This window comes from Hylobates moloch, unplaced genomic scaffold (assembly GCF_009828535.3).
Source record: "Hylobates moloch isolate HMO894 unplaced genomic scaffold, HMol_V3 SCAFFOLD_3, whole genome shotgun sequence".
NCBI classification, from domain to species: Eukaryota; Metazoa; Chordata; class Mammalia; order Primates; family Hylobatidae; genus Hylobates; species Hylobates moloch.
Genome location: NW_026652278.1, coordinates 148,597,974 through 148,608,759, shown reverse-complemented (window position 1 = coordinate 148,608,759; position 10,786 = coordinate 148,597,974).

The window sequence follows — 10,786 nt, the reverse complement described above, 5'->3', positions numbered from 1 at the left end:
GTAAACTTTCCCAAATTCCCCAAACTTTGCCTCTCCTCTACTGCTGCATGGCACCTTTTTCATAATCGTATGGGCACTCTGATGGCCTGTATCAAGAATCTTGAAGCAGACTGTGAGCATATTGACGGCAGGTGCCATGACTTACTCTCTGTATTTCAGACAATCAGCACAGGAACTGACATACACTGGGTCTTGATATATTTTTATTTTACAAATGAATAAATAAATGTCACACTCCTCTCTAAGACTGATACTCTGAAAGATACCATCCAATTATTAGAAGAGTTGCAGTGACAAGAAGCTGACAAAGTATCTTTGGTGTACAAAACACAGATATATAAAATTAGCAGTATTTTTCTCATTAAATCATTCCCTATTTTTTACTTTAAAAAATTTGTTATCTATATTTTGGAATTAGATGCAATAGCAAATTATAAACCCACTGTGTAGATGTAGGATCTGATGACTTTTAATAGCATGTAATAAGTTAAAACATAAACCACAACTAAACCCAGGAAACATACACTACACATTTTCTATATTGGGAAACAGTGGTAGGTAGCTGAAGCTCATTATTTTCTTTGTTATCACTATCTGGTCATAAAGGCTATTTAACCAAACCCGCTACAGAATGCCTTTTCAGCGATTTTATCCGCATTTACAAATCTTTTACTTTCTATCACCTGTTTCTCTTTTTTCATTTTTTTATCATCCATATTTCAACTCTGAGAGTGTTTCTGTATGTTTTTATCTATCCCTATGATTCAACTATTTTACAAGCCCAGAAAAGGATGCTAATAATTGTAATTAGAAAATAAAATTTACTAAAATTTAACAAGGCACAGCCCAGTGCCCTGGAGCAATGGACTGAAGTTTACAGACTGTCCTGGTTTTCTTTTATCATTCACTAGATGCATTTCTATATAATTTGTGACAAACCCAGGTTATTGCAAGGTAACTCATAATTTGTCCAATTTTATGTATAAAAATGTTATTAAGGGCATACTTTTTCTGAATGATAAGAAAGTTTTTGTCACCCATTATAGTATCTTCATTATTAGCATGGTCCCCTAAGTTAAATAGCCTTTCTAACCTTTATGTCCCTTATTGTAAAGACAGTGCTCAGGAACAAGAAATAAAAGATAAGTGGTATCTTGCTTTAACAATCTAAATTAATACCATACTAGTCAAAAGGGCAGATCCACAGACAATTGTAATATGAGGTTTGGGTCAGAGGGGAGTCTAAAGGATTTTGCTGCTGTTTAGGGAGTATCTCTTAAAGAATAGTTTCAACAGCTAAAAAGTGGATAGGAACTTGAAGAAATAGATGTCTCATAATGCAAATAAAGAATTGGTGACAGTAAAAGTACCTGCTAGGCATGGGCTATCCAATACAGTAACCATTAGCCACGTATGGCTGTTTAAATCTTAATTTTAACTGAAATTAAGTAAAATTAAAAATTCAGTTCCTCAGTTACACCAGCTGCATTTCAAGAGCTCAGTGGACACATATACTTAGTGGTCACCATATTAGTCAGCACAGATGATTTCCATCATTGCAGAAAGTTCTAGTGAACTGTGTTATGCAAAAAAGAACTCTGAAGTCATGTTACAGTAATATAACAATACATATTTTAACAATCCACAGTTAGAAAAAATCTTCCATCAAAATGAATTAAAGAGGAGGATGGCAGGTAGAACAAAGTAATAGATGGTGAACTATAAATCTTCAAATAACTAAGAGTAATAATTTTAGTATATTTGTATTTTCCTAACATTTCTTTGTAAAATGGAGAAACTATCTAATTTTATATATTAATAAAAACTCATAATATTTTATTTATTATAAATAACTTTGGCAAGAAAAATAAATAACAATATTAAGCAGACTCCAAAATACAAGAACTGGACTTTATTTTCCTTTTGTTTGGTTAAGTGATATCACAATACCTTCTTTGGTAGCTTGGGCTTTCTAAGCTTTCAAAATAATACCAGCTTATCCAGGATAAAGGACCATTCTGGGATAGAATAAGTGTTATTTGTTATTCCTTTGTTATTTCTGATAAGAATGAAGAACCCAAAATTGATAATTATATGAAAATATAATTAACTATTTCTTGCATCTTAATGAAATTTTTTATTGTTTTACTTTCACTCTTTGAGAAAAGGACTCTGAAACTTTTGTTTATTTACACCAAAAAAAATCAGAATAGCAATTCTGTTCAAGGGCAACTTCATTGGTCTTGGAAACAAAAGATGTAGGGTCTATCTCTATTTCTGAGACATATTCATTGTGTGACAAAGTCACTTCAACTCTCTATGTATTGGTCCTTTTCATGTGTAAAATGCTGTTTTGAACTCAATGAACAACATCTAAAGGTGAGTTGGCATTTGTAATGCTATTATCCACTTCCTGACAGACATCGGCAACCAATTATAGCACCATCGACAATGAAACCAAGACACAATCTCAGCATCACTGTCAACATCATCCTCCAAGAAGCAACAAGTAATTAATTTCCATTTGCATAATCAATTTAACCTCTTCTAAAATCCCTTAAAGCTACAATAATTTTTGAAATAACATCAAATACATTTTCTAGATAGAAGAATTATAAAGGAGGGCCCTGGATTCATTCTTGAAGAAATATGTCAAAGATATTTAATTTTGTGGACCTACATATATTTTGTCCCAATGAATTAACCTTTTATGCATTATCTGTAATGTCTACAGAGGTGTTATTTATCTAAGCCTTGAGCAATGCATGTACACAAAAAGTAGCGGGTGACATAATTATTCAGCAGCCTTAGTCTTTCAGAATTGGGTGGTAGTAGTCACGGAATGACTCCCACTTTTCTGTATTGTGTTTGGATGTCCTCTACTGTGCTTTTATAGCCTCCTTGGATTATCTACCACAATGCTTACTTTGTGGTATGTAATTGTCCTTATTTCTCTGTTTCCCAACTAGATTATAACTTCTTTAAGTTTAGGAACTGAATCTTGGTTTCCAGAGTCCAGCACTGGCTGTACTTAGAAACTTATTGGGTGTTTACTGATTTAACTAATGGGGCTTCAGAGACAAAAAAAACAGAGTCCCTCCTATCATTCTAGTGAGGAAAGAGGCAAAAACACATTTATATCCAATAGCATAATACTACTATGAGAGCACTTTACTCGGCTCAAAAAATGTTTGTTTCCTAAGGGAAGTGGCTGCAATCTGAGCTGAATTTTGAAATGAGTAGTATCTACCCAGGTGAAGGAGAGGATTGAGGAAGACTTTTCAGCAGAATAATTGAAACTCCTTGCTGTGCTTGAGAAATGGAAGTGTTTTGTGAGCTGGAGATATATTTGTGAGGTAGAAGACAACTAAAAAATGAGTCCTAAAAGGTAAGGTTGAGGCCCAGAAGTAAATGATGATGGTATGGGACATTATGACATAAAAATATTTAAGAGAGGGATTCAAAGCTATTTCTCAGAGGTTATTCTAGTAGCATTCCAGAAGTTGTATTGGGGTTGAAGCAAAACCAGCAGTGATCTCAAAGGCAGTGACAGGCCAGGTCAAGAAATGATCAGTTCATGTATGAGAGCATCAGGATTGAAAAGAAGTGATACAGGGAGAGTTTCTTCAAAAACAGAAACAACAGGTTTTAATCATTGATTGGTAGTGAAAAATAAGCAAATGTTGTAAAGGAGTCAAAGATTTACTTTAAAGTTTGTTTTTTCTCTATTCTCACTCGACACTCTGTAGGTGAGATTTCTGGGTTTGGATTTTTTTTAACCTACCTATATAATTTAATTCCTGTCATCTTGTAACAACTCATGTGTAGAAAAAAGCAGAGACCTGGCAAGATGGTCAGGAGATCTGGCAAAGATGGCCAAATAGGAACAGCTTTGGTTTGCAGCTCCCAGAGAGACCAACGCAGGTGGGTGATTTCTGCATTTCCAACTGAGGTACCCAGTTCATCTCATTGGGATTGGTTAGGCAGTGGGTGCAGCCCATGGAGGGTGAGCAGAAGCAGGGTGGGGCATTGACTCACCCAGGAAGTGCAAGGAGCCAGGGGCCTCCCTCCCTCAGCCAAGGGAAGCTGTGAGGGACTGTGCTTTCCAGCCCAGGTACTACACTTTCCCCACAGTTTTTGCAATCTGCAGACCAGGAGACTCCCTTGTGTGCCTACAACACTGGGGCCCTGCGTTTGAAGCAGAAAACTGGGCAGCTGTTTTGGGCAGACTCTGTGCTAGCTACAGGAGTTTGGTTTTTGTTTTGTTTTGTTTTTTCTTTACCGCAGTGGTGCTTGGAACCCCAGCGAGACAAAACCGTTCACCCCCCTGGAAATGGGGCTGAAGCCAGGGAGCCAAGTGGTCTCGCTCAGTGGGTCCCAATCCCAGGGAGCCCAGCAAGCTAAGAACCACTGGCTTGAAATTCTCTCTGCCAGCACAGCAGTCTGAAGTCAACCTGGAACGATAGAGCTTGGTTGGGGAATGGGCCTCCACCATTACTGAGGCTTGAGTAGGTGGTTTTCCCCTGATAGTGCTAAGGAGGCCAGGAAATTCAGACTGGACTGAATGCAGCAGAGCATGGCAAAGCATCTGTGGCCAGACTGCCTATCTAGATTCCTCCTCACTGGGCAGGGAGTCTCTGAAAGAAAGGCAGCAGCCTCAGTCAGGGGCTTATAAATAAAACTTCCAACTCCCTGGGACAGAACACCTGGGAGAAGGGGCAGCTGTGGGTACAGCTTCAGCAGACTTAAACGTTCCTACCTGCCGGCTCTGAAGAGAGCAGTGGATCCTGACAAGGAGGATTCTCCCAGCACAGTGCTCGAGCTCTGCTAAAGGGACAGACTGTGTCCTCAAGTGGGTCCTTGACCCCATGCCTCCTGACTAGGAGAGACCTCTCAGCAGGGGTCAAAAGAAATTTCATACAGGAAAGCTCCAGCTGGCATCAGACTGGTGCCCTTCTGGGACAAAGCTTCCAGAGGAAGGAGCAGGCAGCAATCTTTACTGTTCTGCAGCCTCCACTGGTGATACCCAGGCAAACACGGTCTGGAGTGAACCTCCAACAAACTGCAGCAGAACTGCAGAACAGGGGCCTGACTGTTAGAACAAACACTAACAAATAGAAAGCAATAACATCAACATTAACAAAAAAGAACCCCTCATAAAACCCCATCCAAAGGTCATCAGCCTGAAAGATCAAAGATAGATAAATCCACAAAGATGAGGAAAAATCAGTGCAAAAATGCTAAAAACTCTAAAAAACAGAATGCCTCTTCTCCAAATTATCGCAACCCTCTCCAGCGAGGGCACGAAACTTGATGGAGAATGAGTTTGAAAATTGACAGAAGTAGGCTTCAGATGGTGGGTAATAACAAACTCCCCTGAGCTAAAGGAGCACATTCTAACCAAATGCAAGGAAGCTAAGAACCTTGATAAAAAGTTACAGGAACTGCTAACCAGAATAACCAGTTAAGAGGGAAACATAAATGAAATGATGCAGCTGAAAAACACAGCACGAGAAGTTAATGAAGCATAGACAAGTATCAATAGCCAAATCGATCAAGCAGAAGAAAGGATATCAGAGACTGAAGATCAACTTAATGATACAAGGTATGAAGACAAGATCAGAGAAAAGAGAATGAAAAGGAACAAACAAAGCCTCCATGAAATATGGGACTATGTGAAAAGACCAAACCTATGACTAATTGCTGTACCTGAAAGTGACAAAGAGAATGAAACCAAGTTGGAAAACACACTTCAGTATATTACCCAGGAGAACTTCCCCAACCTAGCAAGACAGGCCAACATTCAAATTCAGGAAATACAGAGAACACCACAAAGATACTCCTCAAGAAGAGCAACCCCAAGATACATAATCATCAGATTCCCTAAGGCTGAAAAAAAGGACAAAATGTTAAGGGCACACAGAGATAAAGGTAAGGATACCTACAAAGGGAAGCCTATCCGACTAGCAGTGGCTCTCTCTGCAGAAACTCTACAAGCCAGAAGAGAGTTGGGACCAATATTCAACATTCTTAAAGAAAAGAGTTTTCAACCCAGAATTTCATATCCAGACAAACTAAGCTTCATAAGTGGAGAAGAATTAAAATCCTTTACAGACAAGCAAATACTGAGGGATTTTGTCACCACCAGGCCTGCCTTACAAGAGCTCCTGAAGGAAGCATTAAATATGGAAAGGAAAAACTGGTACCAGCCACTGCAAAAACATGCCAAAATATAAAGACCAATGACACTGTGGAGAAACTGCATCAACTAATATGCAAAATAACCACCTAGCATCGTGATCACAAGATCAAATTGACACATAACAATATTAACTTCAAATGTAAATGGGCTAAATGCCCCAATTAAAAGACACAGACTGGTAAATTAGATAAAGAGTCAAGATGCATTGGTGTGCTGTATTCAGGAGACCCATCTCACGTGGAAAGACACACATAGGCTCAAAATAAAGGGATGGAGGAATGTTTACCAAGCACATGGAAAGCAGGTTGCAATCCGAGTCTCTGATAAAACAGACTTTAAATCAACAAAGATCAAAAAAGACAAAGAAGGGCATTACACAATGGTAAAAGGATCAATGAACCGAGAAGAGCTAACTATACTAAATATATATGCACCCAATACAAGAGCACCAAGATTCATAAAGCAAGTTCTTAGAGACCTACAAAGAGACTTAGACTCCCACACAATTATAGTGGGAGACTTTAACACCCTACTGTCAATATTAAACAGATATGAAAGATATGAAATTGACACTCTAAAATCACAATCAAAAGAGCTAGAGAAGCAAGAGCAAACAAATGAAAAAGCTAGAAGAAGGCAAGAAATAACTACAAACTGAGCAGAATTGAAGGAGATAGGGACACAAAAAACCCTTCAAAATATCAATGAATCCAGGAGCTGGTTTTTTGAAAAGATTAACAAAATAGACCACTAGCCAGCTAATAGAGAAGAAAAGAGAGAAGAATCAAAAAGGCACAATAAAAACTACCAACAGAGAATACTATAAACACCTCTACACAAATAAACCAGAAAATCTAGAAGAAATGGATGAATTCCTGGACACATACACCCTCCCAAGACTACAACAGGAAGAATTTGAATTCCTGAATAGACCAATAACAAGTTCTGAAATTGAGGCAGTAATTAATAGTCAACCAACCAAAAAAAGCCCAGGACCAGATGGATTCACAGCTGAATTCTACCAGAGGTACAATGAGTAGCTGGTACCATTCCTTCTGAAACCATTCCAAAAACTTAAAAAGAAAGACTGTTCCCTAACTCATCTTAGGAGGCCAGCATCATCCTGATACCAAAACATACCAGAGACACAAGAAAAATAGAAAATTTCAGGCCAATATCCCTGATGAACATTGATGCGAAAATCCTCAATAAACTACTGGCAAACGAAATCCAGCAGCACATTAAAAAGCTTATCCACCACGATCAAGTTGGCTTCATCCCTGGGATGTAAGGCTGGTTCAACATACACAAATCAATAAACATAATCCATCACACAAACAGAACCAATGACAAAAACCATATGATTATCTCAATAGTTGCAGAAAATGCCTTTGATAAAATTCAACACCTCTTCATGCTAAAAACTCTCAATAACCTAGGTATTGATGGAACATATCTCAAAATAATAAGAGGTATTTATGACAAGCCCATAGCCAGTATCAAACTGAATGGGCAAAAGCTGGAAGAATTCCCTTTGAAAACTGGCACAGAACAAGGATGCCCTATCTCCTCAATCCTATTCAACATAGTATTGGAAATTCTGACCAGGGCAATCAGGCAAGAGAAAGAAATAAAGAGTATTCAAATAGGAAGAGAGCAAGTCAAATTATCTCTGTTTGCAGATGACATGATTGTATATTTAGAAAATTGCATCATCTCAGCCCCAAAACTCATTAAGCTGATAAGCAACTTCAGCAAAGTCTCAGGATACAAAATCAATGTGCAAAATTCACAAGCTTTCTTATACACAAATAATAGACAAACAGAGCACCAAATCATGAGTAAACTCCCATTCACAATTGCTAAAAAGAGAATAAAATACATAGGAATATAACTAACAAGGGACGTTAAGGACCTCTTCAAGGAGAACTACAAACCACTGCTCAAGGAAATAAGGAAGGACACAAACAAAAGGAAAAAAATTCCATGCTCATGGATAGGAAGAATCAATATTGTGAAAATGCCCATACTGCTCAAAGTAATTTATAGATTGAATGCTACTCCCATCAAACTACCATTGACTTTCTTCACACAATTAGAAAATACTATTTCAAATTTCATATAGAACCAAAAAAGAGCCTGTATAGCCACGATAATCCAAAGCAAAAAGAACAAATCTGGAGGCATCATGCTGACTGACTTCAAACTATAAAACAAGGCTACAGTAACCAAAACAGCATGGTACTCGTACCAGAACAGACATATAGACCAATGAAACAGAACAGAGTCCTCAGAAATAACACCATACATCTACAACCATCTAATCTTTGAAAAGCTTGGACAAAAACAAGCAATTGGGAATGGATTTCCTATTTAATAAATGGTGCTGAGAAAACTAGCTAGCCATGTGCAGAAAACAGAAACTGGGCCCCTTCCTTATACCTTATACAAAAATTAATTCAAGATGGATTAAAGACTTGAAGGTAAAATCTAAAACCATAAAAACCCTAGAAGAAAACCTAGGCAATACCATTCAAGACATAGGCATGGGCAAAGGCTTTATGACTAAAACAACAAAAGCAATGGCAACAAAAGCCAAAACTGGCAAATGGGATCTAAATAAACTAAAGAACTTCTGCACAGCAAAAGAAACTATCATCAGGATGAACAAGCAACCTACAGAATGGGAGAAAACTTTTACAGTCTATCCATCTGACAAAGGTCTAATATCCAGAGTCTACAAAGAACTTAAACAAATTTACAAGAAAAAAACAACCCCATCAAAAAGTGGGTGAAGGATATGAACGGACACTTCTCAAAAGAAGACATTTATGTGGTCAACCAACATATGAGAAGAAAGCTCATCATCACTGGTCATTAGAGAAATGCAAATCAAAACCATAATGAGATACCATCTCATGCCAGTTAGAATGGCAATCATTAAAAAGTCAGGAAACAACAGATGCTGGCAAGACTGTAGAGAAATAGGAACACTTTTACACTGTTGGTGGGAGTGTAAATTAGTTCAAACATTGTGGAAGACAGTGTGCCGATTCTTCAAGGATCCAGAACCAGAACCATTTGACCCAGCAATCCCATTACTGGGTATATACCCAAAGGATTATAAATCATTCTACTATAGAGACACATGCACACATATATTTATTGCAGCACTGTTCACAATAGCAAAGACTCGGAACCAACTCAAATGTTCATCAATGATAGACTGGATAAAGAAAATGTGGTACATATACACCATGGAATACTATGCAGCCATAAAAAAGAATGAGTTCATGTCTTTTGCAGGGACATGGATGAAGCTGGAAACCATCATTCTCAGCAAACTAAGACAGGAACAGAAAACCAAACACCACATGTTCTCACTCATAAGTTGGAGTTGAACAATGAGAACACAGGGAAGGCAACATCACACACCAGGGCCTGTTGGGGGGTTGAGGGCAAGGGGAGGGAGAGTATTTGGACAAATATCTAATGTGTGCAGGGCTTAAAACCTAGATGACAGGTTGGCAGGTGAAGCAAACCACCATGGCGCGTGTATACCTATGTAACAAACCTGCGTGTTCTGCATCTGTATCCCAGAACTTAAAATTAAAAAAGAAAAAGTCAACTCTCATTTTATTTATTTCATTAACTCATTAGCAACTATTATTACAAGCTTAGTTCAGTAATTTTTTTTAATTTCTCTTTTTTTTTTCTTTTTTTTGAGACAGAGTCTTGCTCTGCTGCCAAGGCTGGAATGTAGTGGTACAATCACAGCTCACTGCAGCGTCAACTTCCCTGGTTCAAGTGATCCTCCTGCCTCAGCCTCATGAGAAGCTGGGACTAGAGGTGCATGTCACCACATCCAGCTAACTTAAAAAAATTTTTTTTTGTAGAGTGGGCGCAGTGGCTCACACCTATAATCCCAGCACTTTGAGAGGCGGAGGCAGGTAGATCACGAGGTCAGGAGATCAAGACTATCCTGGCTAACACGATGAAACCCCGTCTCTACTAAAAATACAAAAAATTGGCTGGGCGTGGTGGTGGGTGCCTGTAGTCCCAGCTACTCAGGAAGCTGAGGCTGGAGAATGGCGTGAGCCCAGGAAGCAGAGCTTGCAGTGAGCCGAGATGGCGTCACTGCACTCCAGCCTGGGCTACAGAGCGAGACTGTCTCAAACATAAAAAAAAAAAAAAAAAATTCGTAGAGACAGGTCTTGTTATGTTGCCCAGGCTGGTCTCACACTGCTGGGCTCAAGCAATATCCCCACCTTGGCCTGCCAAAGTGCTGGGATTACAGTCATGAGCCACAGCACCCAGCAAGCTCAGTAATTTTTAAAAGAGATTTAGAGATGCACATAAATAAGAATACCAACTGCACTTTTTCTACTGGGAAAATTGTTTTCTTGATTATAAACCAATTATCATTGAGGCAAAATTCATTATTTAGTCACAAGATTAATGTATAGTATCATCTGTTGAATTATTGAAAAATTATATGTTTGGAGGGGTCCCTCAGAAAAATCTATCCATGTAACTGATTTACAAGTCATTTTATCAAAAAATAAGTGATATATGCAATAAGTT